This window comes from Chiroxiphia lanceolata, chromosome 5, assembly GCF_009829145.1.
Source record: "Chiroxiphia lanceolata isolate bChiLan1 chromosome 5, bChiLan1.pri, whole genome shotgun sequence".
NCBI lineage: Eukaryota > Metazoa > Chordata > Aves > Passeriformes > Pipridae > Chiroxiphia > Chiroxiphia lanceolata.
This window is the reverse complement of record NC_045641.1, coordinates 69,634,525-69,655,883: the sequence shown is the minus strand read 5'-3', so window position 1 is coordinate 69,655,883 and position 21,359 is coordinate 69,634,525. Positions and strand designations below refer to the sequence as shown.

Below are 21,359 nucleotides of genomic sequence, written 5' to 3'. Positions count from 1 at the left end.
ATCAAGCTCTCTATTCAGTGTCCTGAAAGATAATGCTAGCAATAGTTCTCTCTCATTCTGTGCTTCCCAAAAACTTTCCCTCAGGTTGTTTCTCAACCTGCAAGATCATGGTCTTTGAACAAAGCGACCCCTCACTGACTATTCTATTAATTCACTTCTTTGTCTACTTGTTTCTCATTTTGGTGTCAAGCATTCAGCTGGCATTTCAGATACGACTTTTCAGCTTAGACAGAGGCCTGGCCAGTCAAGGCCTTATATTAAAGAATATGCCTGAGAAAAAGGCAACCAAAATGCTGTTTACTCTGAATTACCCCCACAAGCATCAGTCACTCTCTGCAAACAGTTGGGACCTCCTTGCACAGAACCACTTCCTGTGATTTCTTTCCCTGCAAATAAATCTAAAACTCTTTTGCTAAAATCATAGAATCATTTAGGTTGGAAAGGACCTTAAGATCATCAAGTCCAACCACAAAACAAGTTTTAGGTTGTTTTTCCTCATAAAATCAAAAATGAAATTGAAACCAGAGCTTCCACTCTCCTGTTGAGGGCTCCAATCCATTGCAACAGCACCTGGTTATTTGAGAAGGCAGCAGCTTTTCTTCCATCTATACAAATTATGACATCAAGGTGCTACATCCCACCCCTTTGAGTGGGATGAATTCCCTGAACGCCTCTGCACAACCCTCCTCCAACTACGTAGGTGTAACGTAGCGAGTGGTCAACATAAATCTTGTGTCCTGGGCAATTTGGACTCTTATGGTCCACCTTGGTCTTAGAGCCCTATGCCCTGTGTCACATCAAGGGTAGTGGCACATGTACTGAAAGGACACCAGGCAGAATGAGGTCAAAATGGGAAGGCTTTAGAGACTCCGTCTAGACTTAGCCTTTAACTGTTCGTGCCCAGGTGTGCAAACAGGGGCAGGGAGGTCTTGTGTGGGAGTGGCAGGCACATGTAGCCTATAAGAAAGGAGCTAGAGGTGGGAGAACTGCAGTTGTGGGTGTAGTACCTAATCCCTTGGTGTGGGGTGTTCTGCTGACAGCTATGATACCGATTCAGTCATCAGTGGGCATCTTACCCAACCTCTCTGGGGCTGGCTTTTTTCCAGCCCGATTAAACTGAAGACAATAATGCAGTAACGAAATAAACACAACCTTGTAAAATTAATTAATGCGTGTACATACAGTACATACTGTAATAAGGGGATATAAAAGGGTCACATCTTGCTGATTTTCCGGTTGAAAAGATATTTCTAAAGGGCCTATCTTCTATCGCTGGAGTGGGAAAATTAATATTTTTGGAAAAGGTAGGTATGCTGCATATCTCGGGTTCTTCCTAATGCTCCTAAGACAAATTGCGTAATTAACTTAATATGCCGATCCTGTAACTCCGTTTCTGGGTACAGCATTCTCCCTGAACATTTTAATCACAGCGGTTAAATTCTGCTTTAAGCTGAGGAGACAAGGAGGTGCAACAACCTTGGAGGACACCCGAGAGACCACTCGCCCTGCCCCTCCGTCATGGATTTGGGAGCTTTCGGTCCCCCCCTCCCACGCCTCCCCTGGCCTTCTCCTGGGCGCGTGCGGGGGCTCCAGCCCAGCCCGGCCGCGCTTCCCGCATTCCCGGCCGGCGGCTCACGCCGGCGCAGGCGGAGCGGGGGCGGACGAGGGCAGGGAAGGGGCTCGGGGAGGCGCTGAGGAACCGCCGCCGCTCGCTCCGGCCCCAGCGCCCCGGGCAGCCCGGAGACGGCACGGGAGCCCCGGCAGCCCGGTAAGGAGGGGAGTCACTCCGGGAGGGAGGAAGGGGAAAAGGGAGACAGAGGGAGCCTTCTCTCGCCTGCTGGCTCCTGCGGGGGCTGCCGCGGCGCGCCCGCACGCCCTGCGGCACCGCTACCGCGGGGAGCGGCCGGGGTGGCCGAGCGGCGCTGCGCCCGCGGCTGACGGGCGGTACCGGCGGGGGCCGGGGAGGAAGGGGCGACCTGAGGCGGGGGAGAGGGGACGGAGACACACGGGACCGAATCCTGCCGGGGATGGCCCCTCTCCCTCGCCCCGGGGGTGCTCGTTGTGCCCGGCGGCTCCCGCCGCAGAGCCCGCGGCGCTGAGCCGGCCAGACCCGGTCCGAACCGCCGGGCGGGCGGGAGCGCATCCTCCCCCGGGTCCCGGCTCACCCTCCCCCGGGTGCGGGCTCGGAGCAGCGGGGCAGGCGCTGCGGCTCCCCGCCTCCCTCCCCCGGCCGGATACACAGTGCCAGACCCGGAGAACGAGGAGAGAGGTTTGGTAATTTTTTTTTTTTTTCGCTCGTTCTCTTTCTCTTTTTCTCCTCCTCCTCTTCCTCTTCTTTGCCGGGAGTTGCTTGCGTGCTGGGGCTGGAGGGGGGCTGGGGAGGGCGAGGCGAGGGGCAGTGGTTTGGAAACGGGAATTGGTTCGGAAAAGCGGTCACTGAAGGTAACAGCCACCCGCTGGGGCACACTGGAGGGAAGCGAAAATAAAATGAAATAAAAACCACCATCCAAAAAGCACCTAAAAAGGTGGTGTTGGGGAGAGGAAGAGGCGACGGCATAGAGGATGGCCGGGCTGGGCTGGGCTTTTCTGGGCTAGGCTTGGCTGGGCTGGGCAGGTACCGCGGCCCGGGAAGCCGGGAAGGACCAGGGTGGGCTCCGGGCGGTGCCCCCAGGGACAGCTTCAGTTTTCATTCGGGAGGGTTGGAGCCGGGGCGCGACCGTGTGAGTGAGGGCAGGATGTGGTGAGCGGCTCCCGCCCTGCCCGCAGCAGGGTTTGCTCCGGGGAGGGGGTAAATCTTCAGTGCTGTGCTGTTTAAAAAAATAAATCAAAGGAAGATGTATTTTTAGGGGAGTCTTGCCTTTTTGTTTTCCTGCTATTAGGCCCATACGTGTTTTCTTTTTCTTTTTTTTTTTTTTTTTAAGAAGTGTAGTATCAGACAGTAATAGTTTTAATGGTATGAGGAGGGCTCCTTGCTCTGAGCCTTGGTGCTGTTTTATGTCTCTTGGTTGGGAAATGACTGGATGGCCCCTGCTGTCCATCACTGAGATCCATCCCGAATTTTGTTACAGGATCCTTTGAGGATATCCTGGGTTCTCTGGAAATTAGAGACACGTGACCTTGTCTTGTCTTATACAGCCCTTTGCAGTAATGTTGTTATTTGGAACAATTCGCTTTTAGGTGTTTGCCTCAGAGCCTTGTAAGGGCATAACTAAGTAGAGAAATAACTAGTGACAGGCCATTATCTTGCAGCAGGAAGCACTAAAACTAAATGGGAGTTGATTCACCCAGAAGTACACAGTTTGCACTATAAATTCAGTGAAAGGACTAGTTTTGCATCTTTATTTAGACTGAGATTCTGGTATCTCTGAAGGTCATTATTAGGCTAGAAAAATGTGTTCTAAAATCCATATCAGCTCTAATCCTCTTTCTCTTGAGTTTGTATTAGAATAAGTGTGAAGTTGAAATATTAGATGGTCCCAAGAATGAAACAAAATGCATGGCCTTTCAGAAGCTTTCAATACCAAAGCTGACATTGCTTTGGCAGTTAGTTTAGAGTGTAACTTTCTACATGTGCTTGTTTTCTGGGAACCTTCCTCTCCACTTGATAAGAAGCTGGTGGCAGTTCAGAGATCTGCTACTGGAGTTTGTATTGATTTGCACTGCTGTATCAAAAGCATCATTTCCTGCTTACCTGTAATGTTCTTGACTAGAAAAGTGGAAGTTCTGTTCATTACTGATGTACTCATCTTCTTTTTAAAGAAACTACATAGTTTAAATATTGCACTGATAGTTGCCTTGGTGAAGTTGTGAAATCCCTGTTGCAATGTAGTGCTTTAATCTGCAGATCTATTGTGTTCTCCTGATAACTTGTTTTTACATAAGTATAGTGTTTTAAAACATTTTCTCCATGCTTTGGGGTGTTTGTCTAAGTTAAAGTAACGGTAAATTTCAATATATAGGTGATGAGAATAAAAATTGTGGGGGGTAGAGATGCATTCACTCAAAGGTATCTGAATTAAACATGAAGCAATAGCAGATTTAGGCCAGCCTTATACTATATTTAGAGGATGTTCGAGGATGCATCTGAGACTGTCACAAAGCTGCAAATTCCTCAGTTCTGCCAATTCAGGTTTCAAGTCTAATCCCTATTAAAGCTTGTTTAAATTAGTGGTGGGGAAGTACAGTTTTAAAATACCTTGAAGACCATGTAAGAAAAGCCTGAATAAATAAAGCTCCTAGCGTGTCAGCTGGAGGGAAAAAAAAGAATCTAGAGATCAAATGCTAGAAAAGTAATAGGAAGTGGCCTGTTAGCAGAGGCACGAAGTTTGTGGCTCTGTTATGGGAGGCAGATTTGACTGATAATTTTCCTGTGCCTTCCCCAAAGTCGGTTCAGATTTGACAGACCTGGATTTTGGGAGGGGGTGGATGGGTGGGTGGGGGAGGTTGGGAAGGTGTGGGGGTACTGGCAGGGAGAACGTGGATACTGACAGGACAGAAGGACTGTGACAGGGACTATTGGTAATATGTCCAAGAGCACAGAAACTGTCGTGTGGTCTGCATGGTACAGTAGAGGAACACAAATGAGTGGCCAGGGTATTCAGAAATCCTCGGATACTGATGATTTTAAATCCCATGGCAGAGTGTAGATCCTTGCTCCAAAGGAGCAAACTGTATTGTTAGTGTCATTGGAAAAAAAAAATTTTTTTTTTCACATTTCACATAGGAAGCTCCTAATTCTAATCAGTTTGCAATTTTTTTTTTCCCCAATAGAAAATAATTTTGACCTATACAAGGGACAGATCATGTGAACAAGGGCATAGGGAAGGAGAAAAAAATAAATGTTTTGAAATTGACAAGGGAAGAAAGGTCCTCTTTTTTTAATTATTTGTGTGTGTGTATGATACCACAATCTGAGTAGTTCTTAGAAGCCAAAGGGCAGTGAAGAGTAACTGAGGGGAGTTGAGGACACTCTACTGACAAGTGCTTGACTCATCTGGATGCTATTGTTTATCTTATTATGTTGCTTTGTTTTTCTGCGTTTGTAGGAAAATTTTGGGAACAATAGCTGCAGGGGGTAAGTTAGCATTGTCCTATTGTTGCATTACTACCCTGTTGTTACTGTGAAAAATTATAGCATTCTTAGTCTCTAACGGTCCTTGGTCCACAAAGGACACTTAAAAAATGAAAGTTTCAATATTGCAATGCTGTCCAATGAGATTATCTAAACTATCAGCTGTAGGTCATAGAAAGAGTTAGGCATCACCAGATGTACCTAGAAATAAGGATAATCTGAAGGATGTTCGCTTCCCTGGCTCAAGCAACTATTACACAAAAGTATTCCCTGTTGGTGAGCTCTTCACCTGCGTCCATGTGAAGCTGGGCTGGAGACAGCCAGATCTTGCCTGTCTGCAGGGCAAGGGGTGAGGCCCAGCGGTGGTTTTAATTTGCCACAAACGTGGGCTCCTGCCAAAGGGTCATCCTGCCTTCCTGCCTCACCTCTGGCTACACATTCCCGATCTCCCGCTTGTGCTGGTACTGTCACTCCTGGCCAAATGCAAATCTGCTCTTGTTGTTGCTGTTGGCCTGGTTTTCAGTTGGATGAGTTCCTGGGTCTGACTCAACGCATGACTAAAACGCGCCGAGGAGTCAACAGAGACCTGTGCTGGGGGAAGAGCGGGGGGATCCTCCTCGCGCTCGGTGGGAGCCCCGCTGGGACCAGATTAAACCAGCGACGGACCTGCAGCCTAAGGAGCTCGCTTGGTGCTGTGCTAGCACTTCTGCACAGCTCCTAGATTTAGTTTGGCTTCTATTTGGGCAGTTTGGAGTGTGAGGAGCGGTGCCTGCCTGTGTCCAGTCACCTGTGCAGACATACACTTCAAGGGTCTGGTGGACTGAGCCAAAGAGGAAACTTGAAGGACATAAAGAGTATGCTGCAGAGGATGTTTTGTCTTTTATTGCATTTTTTTTTTTTCTATTTGATTTTTTGAATGGTAAACCTATAATTCCCATTTTTTCTAACACCATCTGAAGTAGATATTTTGTCTCTGGTGTTTTTTGTAGTTTTGTTTGTTTGTTTGTTTGTTTGTTTTTGGGGGGTTTTTTAGTTCTTTTTTTTTCAAAGTGCTTTCAGGCTTACTTTAGAAAATGGAGTTGTCTTTGGGTGATATACAGTGTTAAAATTACAGCTAACTAGGTCTTTACACAGTGAAACAGTCACTAGTAGGATCTTATGTGTAGGCATGTGATTAATGTTCTGTTGGTAATTATTGAAAATTGGAAAGCCTTTCTCCCTCAAATCTCTGGCTACACTAATTTTTGTTCAAGCATAAGGCATATTGAAGGTTTGGAAAATATACCTGTAATTCACTGTAATTATGTTCAGTTCTAAGCTTATATTAGCTGTGTATTGTAAGAGTTGCTTGTCTGTGTGTTTCTCTTTGTACCTGGGCTTGGGCAGTTTCAAGTGACAGGAAATTACAAGGGGCTCAGTTCTTCCACCCATACTCTCAGAAAAAGATACCTCGTTCCCCAAAAATATACTGTTGTGTTTGATCTCAAAGTTTTCTCCTTCCTGAAAGTAATTGTGGAGCAGCTGTGGCCATAAGAGATTCATATAATAGGTTTTCCTCATACTTTATTTAACTTTTAACCCCTTATACCAGTATCCATCATCCATATCTGCTCTGAAAAGCAGGTGATTGTCCCGTGGGAACAACACAAGTATAAAACTTAATGACTGGTTAATGAATTCGAGAATGGCAGGACTGGTCACAAACCTGTATGCTAACAATTTAATTGTTAGCTATCTTTTACCCTGCCCTTATCCAAGCCCAGATCCATGTTTTATTGTGTCCAAAGGTGAAAAGCAATTTTACCAACAGGTGTTCTCTGGAAATAACTGTAAGTTTTTTATTCTAGGTTTTAATGGCTGTACTTATCTTTGCAGCAGACTCGTTTTTTACTGATGTTTCTGCAATGCTGTATAAAATTGGAGCCAGCTGGACTGACAATGCCTTTTTGTTTGGTTGGTTGGTTTTGGTTTTCCTTTTCTGAGAGCAACCCTAAACCTCATTGTTTAAAGGAAAGGAGGGTTCGCTGATTTCATGTAAAGAATGGCAGTTTATTTTGTTGTAGATGGTTCAGGAGGGCCCTTTCTTGTTCAGGGAATGCTGAATATAATTACACTGTAGTGTCACAACGCTCTCTAGAATATTTTTTCAGAAACTACTTTAATGCTGTGAGGGGAATGATGAAAATCTAAATTGACTTCAATTTTGTCAACAAGGCTATGGATGAACAATAAGGAAAAGGTTCTTACAAAGCTATGCAGTTTAAAGAAATGGAAAACAAGAGTAAGTGTTACGTTGACACTGAGTCAACCACACCTGTTTTAGAGGGAAATCTGGAAAGCAGAGATGCTATATAAAAAAAGTACCAGCCCCTTTGAGGAGTGTAATTCCTACACTACACCCTAGTAAATCCTAAAAGAGAGTCTTAATTTATGCACAAAATGTGTGGGTATTAACAGAGCACGGCAGGGTTCCAAAAGGTTCTTTGAAATGGGTGTACTGTGGAGTTAACAATGGTTAAGGTGTTACAGGTGATTTAGCAGCCAGAGGTGGCACCATGTAATGCTTCATTGGTGGTAAGTGAAAGGGCCTGAGTCATCTTTATAGGTGTGCTGTGATAGCTCAGAGGAGAGTTACAGCTGACTGGAGCTAATGCTGTTTTCTCATTAGTAGGGGGTCCTTGCTCCCTAAGCAAAGTAGCAATAACTTGGAGGAGTTGTAGCTGTAGCAATCACCACTGCTTTGGCCAAACACACAACACTCATTTGGAAATATATTTTTCTGTGGCTGCTCTTGCTGACATATGAATTATTTATTTTTTTTTGGCCTGCTTTCTGTGTTTTGAGATGTAATGGGAATAATTGTGTTTCTCTGAGCTTTGCTCCCCAGTGCGGTATGAATAATGATATGTAAGGTTATTCACCATTTGTCAAAGTTTGGCTATGCAGGGTTGGAGCATCTGAGATGCCTCCTTCATCACTAAGGCCTTCAGAAACCTGAGCTGGTGCTTTCAGTGAGGTCTGTGCTGGAGGGCAGGTGTTTGTGCTGTGGTTCAGCACCAGAGTGTTCAGTGGTGCTCACTTAGGTCCTGTCCTTTGGCGTGGTCAGAAGCAACTCCCAGAAGCAAAGGAGTTGTGATCTGTGGTGAATGACTGCCAAAACCAGGAGCTCTGCCCACTGTGGTCCTGGCTGGGACCAGTAAACACAGAGGTGGGTTCGTGGCTCTACCTGGCTGGTTGTCCTGGATTAATGGGTTACCTTCAGCTGGGCTTCTGCAGAGAGGCAAAAGCAGTTTGGACGTGGGATGGAGAACATGAGCAAGTGAGCTTTGCCCATCCTTTCCTGCCTTTGTGGCAACCAGCAAGATAGACTGCTGATTTTCTGGAGTGAGGCAAGGAAGGAAGAGGAAGGGAACCACTCCTTCTGCCAGTATCCTGCAGAGCTGGCAGGATGGTGGAGCCAGGGACTGCCACAAATCTTTTTAAAACCATCTGCTTTTACCACCTGTCATTGCTTATTCACAAACACACGGTCTTATTGGGCATTAGTATTAAAAATCTTGCTCTGTAAGCATGAAAATGAATAGGTCTCTACTTGAGTTAGGGGCATATAATGGGGGGATTTCAGAAGTGCTCTGTTGTGAGGGAGAGGTGGGGAGAGAGAAATAAAAGGACTTGGCTGCCCAACACTTTCTGATGTAGTCCCTGCTCACAGTGCTCTCTTATTTTTGTTATCAACTGGATGGCATGATTCTGTTTAAACCTAATTTTAAGGATGATTTTGAGGGTGAAATTTTGTTACAGAATGAACCCTTAGCAAAACTACTGCATACACTGACATCAGTTTATTCATTGCTTCTAGCTTTAACTCAAGGGGAATGTCACAGTCCAGGACTACTTCTAGATTTCCTTTAGCTATTGAATTAAATGTCATGGCTGTAAAGGACCCAACTGCTTTGTTGGGCAAAAAAATTTTTGAAGAGACTGAGAGTGTTGGTCCTCAGGCCATTAATGAGACACCCAAACTCTCATGTATTCACATTTCTAAATTGAACGTGACAGACAGAATTATACCCTTAGTTAACCCTCGATCCAACCTCCCTGCTTTACTTCTGATCCTGCAGACTGCAAAGAAACAATCTGCTTGCTTTTCTGACAGACGATCTGTTTATGCAAACTCAGAGCTCTGATAGCTGTGTAGTCCAACACTGCGTGCAGTAGATTCCACTTTATTCCTGTTGCTGCAGCTGGAACTTCTCAGCCTAGCTCTTTACTTGCCCTGTGATCCTTTCCCCAGTAATGTACATTATTGCTTTGATGTGGTTCTGCTTGTACTTCCCCATGGAGCCTTTCTGCAGGAAGAAATGAAATCCCAGGTCAAGATGTTACAGACGTTGAATGACACTGTCTTCCTCTAGCAGTGACCTCCTTCAAGCACTCATTGCTGCTCTCTTCACTACATACTCCAAAGCAAACTAAGCTAATACACTCTTAGTATGGAACAGATTGTCAGTGATCTCTCTGCACTTTTTTGTGTCTTTCTTTGCATCTGAAATAAAATTGATGACACTTGCAGAGAGGAGAGGGCAAGGAGCCCAGCAGTACCAGGGTGTTTATGCCATGCTTTGTTGCATAGAGCAAAACAACCATCAAATCTTGCGCCTAGATACAGTAGTCAAACCTGCCAACTCAGTGGAAAACCTTGGTGGTTCTGCAAATAACCAGTAACTTTTGTCATAGTAGTTTTAATTTTTCTTCATTCTTGGATTTATGTTCCGTGACTGCTGCTTTGCCCTGTGCGTCCTCAAAGCAGCCGCTGGGTTTCTGCTATACTTGAATTCAAGGTTTCAGGACATCCTAAGCAATATATTGATTTGATGGGAAGTGCTGGGTCTTGATGCGTTTCTCAGTTAATATTTTTTTTCATTTACCCTATTTGTCCTCTCTCAGGCATTTTGTGTTGTTCTTTTGCCTAGTTCTGCTGTTGCTAAGCTGAGAGAGCTCAGGCTGTGTCCACAAAGACTCATTTTGTGCCTGATATGTATCACCTTCGATTCGGCCGATCCCTGACCCTTCATTGCCTGTGTAGCATCAGGCAAACTGCTGGCTGTGTATTAATCCCTGTGGCTCAGAAAAGAATTCAGCCCATCTCCACCATGTTCTAAAGCTGTCTGTATTTACGCTAAAATGAGAGTTTTACAGGCACCTGTCTTACATCCTGCACACTGCTGTTTGCCACAGGGTCCAGCTCGGATGATTTGTGGAGAGGCAATGTTCGGTTCCTGGTACTGGAATGCTCCATGCGTGGGGCATCAGGTGGTGTGGTCCAGCTTTTTTTTTCTGCTGGATGTTGTATTGGACCATCCACAGCTGAGATGCTGGCGGTTGTTTTTCTGCAATGAGTTTTTCTGAGTTTTCCACCCTTGGAAAGCCTATTTATTGCTTTGACTAACTAAGGGTTTTCCAAAGACTGACTAGGTATTGCTCACCACTGACAAACTTGCCCACAAAGAATTTCCAGCAAGCATATTAGGGAGGAGGTGGAACTGTGTGCTTCCAAAATGGTGTGATGAAAACTCGTATTTAAAGATGAGGTCTCTGGACTGTGCCAGCAGAGTGGTACTGTTGAACCAACCACGTAAACAAAACTAAACTGTGATCTGACAGCAGGTCAATCACAGCATACAAGTGCATTAGCTGTTCACACTACACCACTGGGGGGGGTGTGTGGGTCTTAATTTTCAGGTTCCTCCTAGAAACATTTGCCTGTTAATGCTGCATTTACTGCAGCGTTGATTTTCAAGTCATAAGTGGTTGAGTTTCAACAGCCACCTTTCTACTGGTGAATCATCAACAGGCTGAAGTTGCATTAATAGTGAACATATTTTTGTCATTTTTTTCTGGAAGGCCAGATTGCCCCCACACCAGGATGGTGATATACATAGGAGGACAGGTTGGTTACTTTGTGATTGCCTCTGCATTGCTCTTGAAGTTAAATATGATTTTTCAACTTCCAGTCTTAAAGGTTATGGGCTGGCACGTCTAGCTATTGGTATTTCACCTTAAAAGTCAGATAGTCATGTTGAAAAATGAAAAAATAGTATGGAATGCCAGAGTTTCCTTTGCTCACCATAGATTGTGTCCTTGAAGATGAGGAAGTTCTTGTGTTCTGAAGTGACATAATCTGCATTTGTCAAAAACCAAGTCCTCTGCTTGTCACTAACATTTAATTTCCATGGCAGCCTAGGTAATTCTTGTTCTGGGAGATGAAGTAAGGTGATCTGGAGCCCTTCCTGAGAACTCATCTCTCCTCTGAGATTCATGCGTTCAAAATGGTAAAACAGTCACAATACTGTAAAAGTAAATCTTTAATTAAATGACAGGGCTCCTTCAAAGAGAGTAATTCTCTTATTTTCCTCATACACCTACACCGAGTGTGACTAATGTCATTGTGACTGTGAGCCCTTAAATAAGAAGTGGAATTATAGAAGTCGGTCTCATGGCACTCCTAGATACATAGCAGGAAACTTGTACCTTGTCCCGTGGGTGAGAAGAGTACGCTAAATTTATTACATGTGGTAGTTGGAAGTAATCAAGACAGTAGGATTCTCTTTCATGTGATGCATGCAACTCCTTATGTGGATTTTTACTTTAAACACATACCATTTTCGGTGTGTTGTCTATATTTTCACTTTGGAGTAGCATTGGCAGCATTTGATGCTTTGCTCCATGTAGCTTTGTAAAAATATCACCCAGTATTGCTGACTCATTTATAAAATAAAATGGGGACCTCCTTGCACTTATTTTTTCTCTTTTTGTCTGTCTTTCTGACTTTGAAATTCTTATCTCCTATGTGCAACCTTGTGTCCTTTCCATGCAAAACACAGTGCCCAAAATATCCTGTGTTGTCATACTTTTAATCTAAAGTGCTCATAATTGCCAGCAGTAGCTTCCTTTAAATTATTTACAGACTTTTCACTCGAGTGTCCCATAGGTGATTGGGTTTTTATTCTGTACAGTGCTGTGCAAAAATCTTAGCAAACAAAAAATTTCCACTTGCACTAATAGAGGTATTGCATCTATTTGACTCTTGTTTTGAAGATTCAGGAAGATTAAGGCCAGGGAAATACATTAAGGATAACTAATTCTGTGATGAAAAGGTCTTACTTCATTGCCTTAGCTTTTTTAAATGCTGCATTTCCCATGCTTTATGGAAGTTGACCTTCTTTCCTTTAAAAAGCAAATTCTGAAGGAATCTGACTGCAAGATTAAAATGTCAGCTTTCTGTTTTCATTGTCCTCCTATTCATAAGTTGTAAACATACAATTGTAGAACTCACGTTTTTGTGTTGAGCATTTCTTCATTAAGTAATTTCTTTATTACATTGCAAATAAATATAATTTATAGTGTTATCAAGGGAACAGATGTTCTGATATCTCAGGATAAACACGAGAATTATAATAGTATTTCTCCATCAGAACTGCATGATACAAAACCAAGATATTCTGGGCCACAGGTTAAGTGGTTTCTATCCTCTTGAGAATGTTTTCTGCCAGAGCAGGTTGATTTTATTGATATAGAAAGTCTTTTGTATCTGTACTTTGTGTTTACTCATATGGTTATTGGTGATGTGCATTTTCCTTGTAAGAGTGTGGCATTAGTACCTGAAAGCAAAGGGAGCAAAGCAAAGCATGTGAGTGATAATCCAGGGTACACAAAGTATGTGGAAATTAGGTAAATGTGGTAGATTTAAAATCAGATATGGAGGTCTGCCAGTGTGCCAAACGCTGAATGAAGAGGAGCAGGACAGTGTTTTGCACTTGTGTTTCCCACTTCACTGTTAACAAAAAACATGAAATTAACTTTCCTCAGCCCTGGTGAGGCACATCTGGAGTGCTGTGTCCAGTCCTGGGCTCCTCAGGACAGGAGAGACATGGAGCTCCTGGAGTGGGTCCAGCAGAGGCTGCAGAGATGATTCAGGAACTGGAGCATCTCCCTAGGGAGGAAAGGCTGAGGGAGCTGGGGCTGTTCAGCCTCCAGAGGAGACACTGAGAGGGGACCTCATCCATATGTGTCAGTGTCTGCAGGGAGGGGACAGAGGATGGACCAGGCTCTGCTCGGGGGTACCCAGCAATGGGACAAGAGGCCACAGGCAGGAACTAATGCCCAGGAAGTTCCACCTGGACATGAGGAAGAACTTCTTTGCTATGAACCAAGCACTGGAACAGATTGCCCAGAGAGGGTGTGGAACCTCCCTGACTGGAGATATTCCAGAACCATCTGGACATAATCCTGTGCCATGTGCTCTGGGATGACCCTGCTGGAGCAGGGAGGTGGGACCAGATGATCCACTTTTGTCCCTTCCAACCTGATCCATCCTGTGATTCTGTAACAGAGTGTATGTGTTGAATTAACACATACAGTAGTGATTGGTGTTTAAAAACTGCATATGGTGAAGATGGCTTCCCTTCTTTTGTTCTGATTGAACACTGAAAGTTGCCAACAGCACGGTGGGGTTTGTCTGAAGACCTCTGGAAGCACTGCCATAAGACAGCATTTGGGTCTTCTTGTTTTCTCAACTCAGAAGCAAGTAGTGACAAGTCTGCAGCAGATTGTAGGTCCCTGGTGAAGTCAGAAGAATGGGGTGACAGTCTTGCACTGAGCATTCTGGAAGGTAACCTGGCAGGTTTGTCAAGACAGCGATGAGATCTCTAATGTCAGTGAAGGGGACTCTTTCTGGGTCTCCCTCCTTCCCCTGAAGGAACCACATCCTAGCAGAATCCACACGGAACCTAGTCATTTTAGTCCTGTTAAATAAGTATAAGGTCATGTGTCAGAAAGGTAAGTTAGTCTTCATTCCTTCAGGTACTTTGGAGATACTGTTAAGGGTAGGGTCTTTGTGCTGTGGGGATTTCTCAGCTCTCTGTTCTCCCTTAATCAGTATTTAGAGGCCTAGTGCTCTGAATATTTGGGTTCTCTGCTTTCCAATATCACTGGTTACTTGAGGCAAGTACTTTGTGCTAGATGGCTACTCATTAGGATGGGGAGTAGAGCCCTTTCCTATTTTATAGGGGTGATGTGAGGATAAATACTGTGTTTTCAGAGCTGAAGCAGTGTGGAATTGAGTCTTGCAATGTGGCCCACCGAGCAAGGGGCATGGTACGTTCCTGTTCCAAATATGGCTTTGTACAAAAGCAAAGATTGCCTAGGAGAGCATAATTAAGCAGTGCTGCACAGGAAACACAGAATATTTTACTATTCAGGACTACTTAGAAAAGGTGGTTAAGTTCAAATCCATTAGGCTGGGTAGGATTTATGCTGGGATGCTGGAAGACACAGATCATGCAACTGCAATTCTGCAGTTGCAATTCTCTGTTAAAAAAGAATAGTAGAGAGGTCTCTGGTGACTAGGGAAGGGCTATCATTGTAATCATCTTTATGAAGAGAAAGAAGAGTAGTTCAGGAAACTTTAGGCCAGTCAATCTTCCACAATCCCTGGAAATATTATGTATCATATTTGTTTCCAAATGTGAAGAGAATGAGAAAGTAATCATTGTCTTGCTTAGCCATTTTCAAATTCTCTGCTCTTTTGGCATGCCTTGGGAATAAATACAATGTTCACATGACCATAGGAACCCAACTAATTTGTGTTTTGCTTGAATTATTTATTGAGCATTACATCTATTGTAGCCATTATGTCTCTCTTCGTAGATGTTCTGGGAGCTGCAGAAATGTATAGAAATCTGTTTTGCAAATTAATTTGTCAAAAATAAAAGAGAGAGGTGAAAAAATCAGCTGTCAAAATCATAATAGATCTATTTTCTCAGATCAGTGTTGATGATTGCCTGTTTTCAACTGAATTGATAATTGGTTTAGATTTGTGATTGAGTGTGAGTGCTGCAAGATTTAATTGAAGAAGCCAACTCATGGAAAGGGGAAAAAGTAGTCCACTAAAAGCCAGGATAATTGGGAGTATGATTTTATCAGTAATCCAAGGTAGGAGTGCAGACAGAATGGGGTCAACCTTTGACAAGACAGAAAGAAACACCCAAAATCCTGGTTCCCCAAACCCACAGCCCAAGTCCCATTGCCAGAAGCCTGTGGGTGGGAATTTTGGTGTACCCTGGGCACCAGCCCTCCCTTGAGGCTGGCCAGGAAAAGGTGTTGCAATCATATGTTGGTCATCCTTTGTGGTTTATCTGGCTCCCAGATAAACACTGATGTCAGCTACATCAGGGTAGGAACATGCAGATGTGCCTATATCACTTCAGGGCTGATTCCAGTCCCAAACCAGTTTTATTTCTTTCACTTAATGCCTGAGCCAAGAAACCCTGTGGAGTTGAGTCAAGCCAGTTTAAGGGGGATCTGATCTAATTTAGGTTCCTTGGGATTATATAGAGAACAGGAAAAAAAATGCCAACCCTCTAAACATTTTATGTTCTTAATCCAGGAGAAGTGGGCCTGGAAAAGCTTGAGTTTAAACTCTTGACTTTAGCTGATGTAAGCTGAGTCAAGGTACTACACCAAACTAAAGCTTAATTAACATGTGGTCATGGCCTTGCATTTCCTCATTCAGTATATTTCTGTGAAATGCTTTTCCAGACCACGCCTGTGTGATTAAAATAGGCATTACTGTTGATTTACTGCACTCTTTTTTGGTGGAGTGCTATGCCATAAAAATAATGCCATGTAGAAATCCTGCTCTGAGTAGATGTGGATTTCCTTCCTGTGGTTGGTATTGCCATAACAACACTTCCCTCCGAACCATGACTGTAATTGCGAAAGTTGCCATTGATCTTATATGTGGTAATTATACCTGTATTTAGCAATGGAACTCCTAATGTCAAATGAAATAAATACTTGCTTTTTTTTCCTAGTTATTCCCCTCCAAACTTTGATCTTCATTTCAGCAAAATAATTTTATTTTTAGGAAATTATCGGTTTTTCAGTAATTTGTTGCTAGATGTGAACACAATTTTTCACTCTCTGGATTTAAAATGTCTATTGGAGCTTAGTTTAAGCATCAGCATTCACTGTGGCAGCATTACTGGAAAGGTTCTTGGTAGGAACATCTCTGCCTCTGCTGGATAAATTTTCACAAGGGAATAATTAGGACCTAGTCTAGATCTCAGAGGAGACAAATATGAAAAAAGGAAATTATTTACATATATTTCAGAAAGAATATGTTCCTGACAAACATTTCTTGTGTAAATCTTACTATTTATGTAACGAGAATATGTGTATGTTCGTATTTGTTTTCAATCCAGAAGTAGGAGCAGCAGCCAGGGAGTAAGTGTGTGCACAAAAGCTCTCGAAGTAGAGAGTGTAGGAAGCAAATCACCACCAAAAGATCACATTTTTTTCTGATGATCTTCACTGGGCCTTCCAGATGTTCTTATTTAGGGCCTGGGCAGTGCTAACTTTGCTGAGAAATGTCTGTTTTCTCAGAGATTTCAGTACTGCAGTGTCGATACAAACTGAGTGTGTGGAATGGAGCAACCCTGGCGACACGAATGGTGCCGTGGAACAGCCTCTGCAGCACCGAGGGCTTTGCTCAACTCTCTGTTTCACACAGAGTGCGCTGGTTCCTGTGGGCTCCCTCCCTGCAGAGCCCTGCTGAGGCGTCTCCTCAGCCCCCCAGGGCCAGTGATACCCCAAAAGCAACTTTGCAGCTTGTCCCTGCTGTCTGAGCCAAGAGCTTTCTGCCAACTGGGGAATTTCCACACTACGAGGCCCGAGAGGGCGAAGTGCAGCGTGGTTGGTCTGGGTCCTGGGGGCTGCAGTAACTTGGGGCTGTGTCTGGTCTGGCACTGCATTCAGGGAGGTGTCTTTCAGTAGGTCAGAGCTAGGGCAGATCAGTCACTTGAGGTGGCAGCCTGTATCTGGCAGGGTTTGCCTGTTCATTCATGCTGCCTCTCCTGCTGTTTGGGAGACCCTGTGCTGCTGTCCCTAATATGCTTTTTACCTTTCTCTTGGATATGCTGCCTGAAAGTGAACTGTATTTGACTGGAGCCAGCCAATCTCATTGTTAAAAATGCATAAACCCACAAACCCCTAGGAATTAGAATGTATAAAAGTAATTCTGATTAAACCTTGTGGATTATGCAAGAGCATTTATGAAATAAACTTAAAAACTACAGAGTGACAGCAGCCAAGGTAAGAGTATAATCAATCACGTGTAATCACGTTTTGATCTAGAAGCTGAGGGGTCGTTGTTACGAAAACAAAAATATAAATCAGTTTGAATTCCTTGGATATGATCTGCTGTTTCTTCTCTGAGCAGCCCAGCCGGCAAATCCCAGCTGGGTTTGCAGTCATGAGTGATAGGCACGTAGTTTTGAAATAAATTGTAACTTTACCAGGATATCTTGGTTCTGTTTGTCTTGTAATATAGGGCTTGTTCATTTTAAATTCCCCCTTGTGCTTAGACTTTGGACTGGGTTTTATTTGAGAGATTCAAGGCTCTTAAGCCATAATGTAAATACAGTTTAGTGAAGGACCTTTGCCTCCACAGAGTAGATGAGAAGTGTTTCTGGGCCCCTTGTACCATAGTGATGCTGCTAATATGATCCCACCCCTGGTCTCTATTTTCAGTGAGTTCTGAGAACAGACTCGTCTAAACCTCAGGCTGTAACTTAGTTGTCCCTCTCCTAAAATTGCCCCTGCGGAAGAACCCTTAATACCTCTATCTTTGCATGCTTGACATTCGAGACCATAAATTAAAAAGAGATTGTTGTTATGCCATGAAGACATGTAGGGTAGAAGTAAAATCACTTGTGTCACTGGAGAGGAGAGGGAGTGCAGCATATGGCTAATGCTTTATCATCAGGGAGCATCATGTTGCACAGATGAGTTTTTTGGACCTGAACATGTTTAAAATTAATCTCGTTGCTGTATGACAGCAGCAACACTGTGTGGACATCTCAGAGTTGTCAGAAACACACCAATATCTCTAAATCTTGTAGTTAAGCTGGTTACAAGCTGGTTATTCCCAGAGTCAGCAGGAACTTTATATATGTGTTTGTATACACTGTTCTTAATGGAAATTTTATATGAATACCAGCATGAGATTACAAAGTATAACACAGCGTTGGTAGGCAAAAATTTATATGTGCAAAAACATACCTAAAAGTGCGTCCCAAAGACAGTGAGCCACCTATCACGCAGGTCTGTTGAATCTCGTGCTTCATGTGTAAGACTCGGTCCATTGGCCTCTCTTTCCTAAAATTCTGTGTTTGTGGATGGCTTCTCACCAGCTCCAGGCTGCTGCTCATGGTGAGCTGGTAGAGCTGGAGAGGCATCATTCCATGGGACTGTGCTGCAAGCCAGGTTTTGCCTCCCTGCAGAGCCTACCTGTGAGATGATGGGTATGGAATGTTCGCTTTTCTCTGGACCTGAAAACTTAATGTGTGCCCCACAGGACCCTGACATATCACAGATTCCCCTATGCTAGTGCAGAGTCTGTCTTTCCCGTTGGTGTGGGATAACCTGGATCGTGTCATTTAATATTTTGTTATTATTTTTAGGAGTAACAGATTAGAGCTGCAATGGAAGTTCAGCAGAATGAATGATCTGCATTGGTTTATGGTAACAGAAGATTTTTGGTTTAGTTTTTTCACGGTTAAAAAAAAGGTGTTCAAGTAAACTACAGTTGCAGAGAACTTGATAACCAGACTGCAGAAATATCTTGTGCATCAGTGTGGGGTAACTTAGGGGATCAAAAAAGTGTCAGGGTTTGTTCTGGTTTCCTAGTAGAGCATACAGCATTTATAACTTGGAAATCATGACCACAGCAACATTCTTTCTAAGCCCTTAACTGGTACTTCAGAAGATGGGGCTGTATATGTAACTTCTACTCTGCTCGCCACCTTTCTCGGTCATGAGTTCTGACTTTGTCAAGTGGATTGTTTTCATAACTGCTAAGCAACAGCAAAAACCGAAACCACAAACCATTATTAGAGCAGCAATCTGTGTTTCTGTGGCCTCCCACCATGAGACAGAGTCAGGCTGCACACGCTGCAAGCTCAACAAGCTGCAGAAACACAACTTGGCGAAGTTTGAAGGCAAAACTTTCTTTGGTTTTCCATTTTATACCATCTTACTAAATCTCCTAATTGTGAAGGCAGTCAGGGTGTTTTTATGAGCCAGACTAATTCAAAAGCTCAGTAAAGGTAGCATGCTTTCCTACCTCGTAGTTACATGGATAGATCCAATGACTCAAAAGTACCTTGCATTTCCTCCAAGTGCCTGAGGAAAATAGTTCCTGGATGCTACAAACTGGAAGGAAAATTCTGGATATAAGTTTATTAAAGACTTAAGTGATTGGTTTTCATTCAGGTGTTAAACTTGTCAACTGTAGTAGTTTGGAGGTATTTTAAGTTGTTGAAAATACTTCATTTTCTTGCTTAAATAAGTGTATCAAGTGCTGTGTAAATACAACTGGGCAGTTAACTGTCACTTTTTAAATTTGTTAACTGTAAATTTAGCTTTGTTTAATGAATCCTATAAACTGAGCAGATGAGTTGGACCTTGGAACCCTTCCTCTGAGCCTGACTCATAGACATTTTGATTTAGCTTCAGGAATGATTCTCCTTGGATTCTGTTATCCTCAAGTGACACTAGTTTTGCCAGGCTTGGCTGTTCAGGAAACATAAATCACATCCTCAAAAATAAGGAGAAATTACTGAATAAGAAAACAATAGGACAAATGAGCAAATCTGTTTGAATTCATAAGCTTCAGTCTTCTCACTGCAGTAACTGAGGTTATAAGAGCAGAATTCCCGTGTAATCAGGAAGTCCAGGAAGTGGCTGTTCCACACAGGACTGGTCTGTTATTACTAAGGACAGGGATATTATAATATGGACATATTCTATAACAGATTTTAGCTATAGCTAAATATGTTATAATATGTTATATGTTAAATATGTTATAAGTATGTTGTGTTGGATGATGTCTACTGGTTCTTCAGTATTGTGCAACTTTCTTGGTACCTAAGCTGTCAGTTCATTTTGCTTATAAGCAGGGCAATGTTTCTTTCTCTTACTTAGTTGAGGGAAGAAGCCACTGAAGTCACATAATGATTAATTTACTGCAAAAATTGTTATGCTATGGGTACAAAATTTGCCAGAAAATGTAATGCTTTTGATCTTTTGGGTTACTCTTGATGTGAAATACAATCAGAGCTGACCCAAAAAGGTCAGAACGAGGTTCAGCTGAACTCTGTATGGTTTTCGTTTTGATCTTTCTGGTTTGGTTGATTTGGGAAAACGAGCCCCTTTTCTCCTTGAAGCACAGTGTACTTTGCCTTGCTGGTTTGAACTCAAAGCTTTTACCATAACACTGATTTTTTGGTGGTATGCTCCCCAGACTTTGGTTTCTTGTATCTTAGAAGTAGAAAGGGATGAGAAGAGAACCAGCTAGTTCATGCGTGAGTAAGAATCTTGATTTATCAGTCTTCTTACAACCCCTTGTTTTCCTCAGTTTTCATTTTGAGCTTATCTCTTGAATGTTGCAAGAGATGGAAAGGGAAATATAACAAGTTTTAGTCAGCCTCATGTAACAATCACCTATAAACTTCAGGTTTAATTAGTGTATGTCTAAACACCTTTTAGCAAATTCGGTTTCAAAGTGAATTAACTTTATGTGGCTTCTAGTGCGAGACTGTAGGCATTGTGCAGTTTTATTTTCTAAAAAACACTATTTAGCTGCTGGTGATTTAATCTTAGTTAATCTCACAGCTGCTAGAATAATGCATTTCAACACAGTCACGCTGAACATTGAAGTTAAGATCTAGCAATCCTATAGGTAAGCATCTCCTGAGGGGTTCGTTTTGTTGTTTGGGTTTTTTTCCTCTTGAGAAGGGAATGTTTATTGTCTCTGTTCCAAGGACTTCCATATCTAGTGTGTAGTGTTTTGATTTATAGACCAATTTATTTGCATTTTCTTTTTCATTAAAAGCATCATGGAGTGTAATGGTTTTTAGTTGCAAATTTGTACCAGCGTGTAGTGCTGCAATCTTTGTTTTGACTATTTGCCACAACCCAAGTGAAGTGAAATGTTTTGGAACATCTTGACTTTGCTGTCTGACAAGTTTCCTCTAAGAGAAAGCAGATGGGTGTTCATCAACAGGAAAAGAAAGGATGAAAGTGTGGAATGCACAACAACAACCCTGCGAGTGACACTCAAAATGAGTGTCAGCGATGTTCTTTTCATGCAGACTTGTGCAGGTACTTACAGTCTATACCTGATTGTGAAGTGCAAAGGTGCTGAAGCTCACTCCAAGTGTGAATT

General features: G+C 43.1%; 1 protein-coding gene across 3 annotated transcripts in view; it reads left to right on the top strand.

Moving 5' to 3' along the window:
- The first annotated feature begins 1,650 nt into the window (after window positions 1-1,650).
- Window positions 1,651-21,359, top strand: part of FAR2 (fatty acyl-CoA reductase 2) — a 136,205-nt gene continuing 116,496 nt past the window's right edge. The window contains exon 1 of one of the 3 annotated variants that reach the window (XM_032688323.1): window positions 1,651-1,768. The gene's annotated coding sequence lies outside the window, so the exon portion shown is untranslated. Of the gene's footprint in view, window positions 1,769-2,141; window positions 2,275-21,359 lie in introns of those variants that run through there. The other 2 variants (XM_032688325.1, XM_032688324.1) reach the window with 2 other exon arrangements.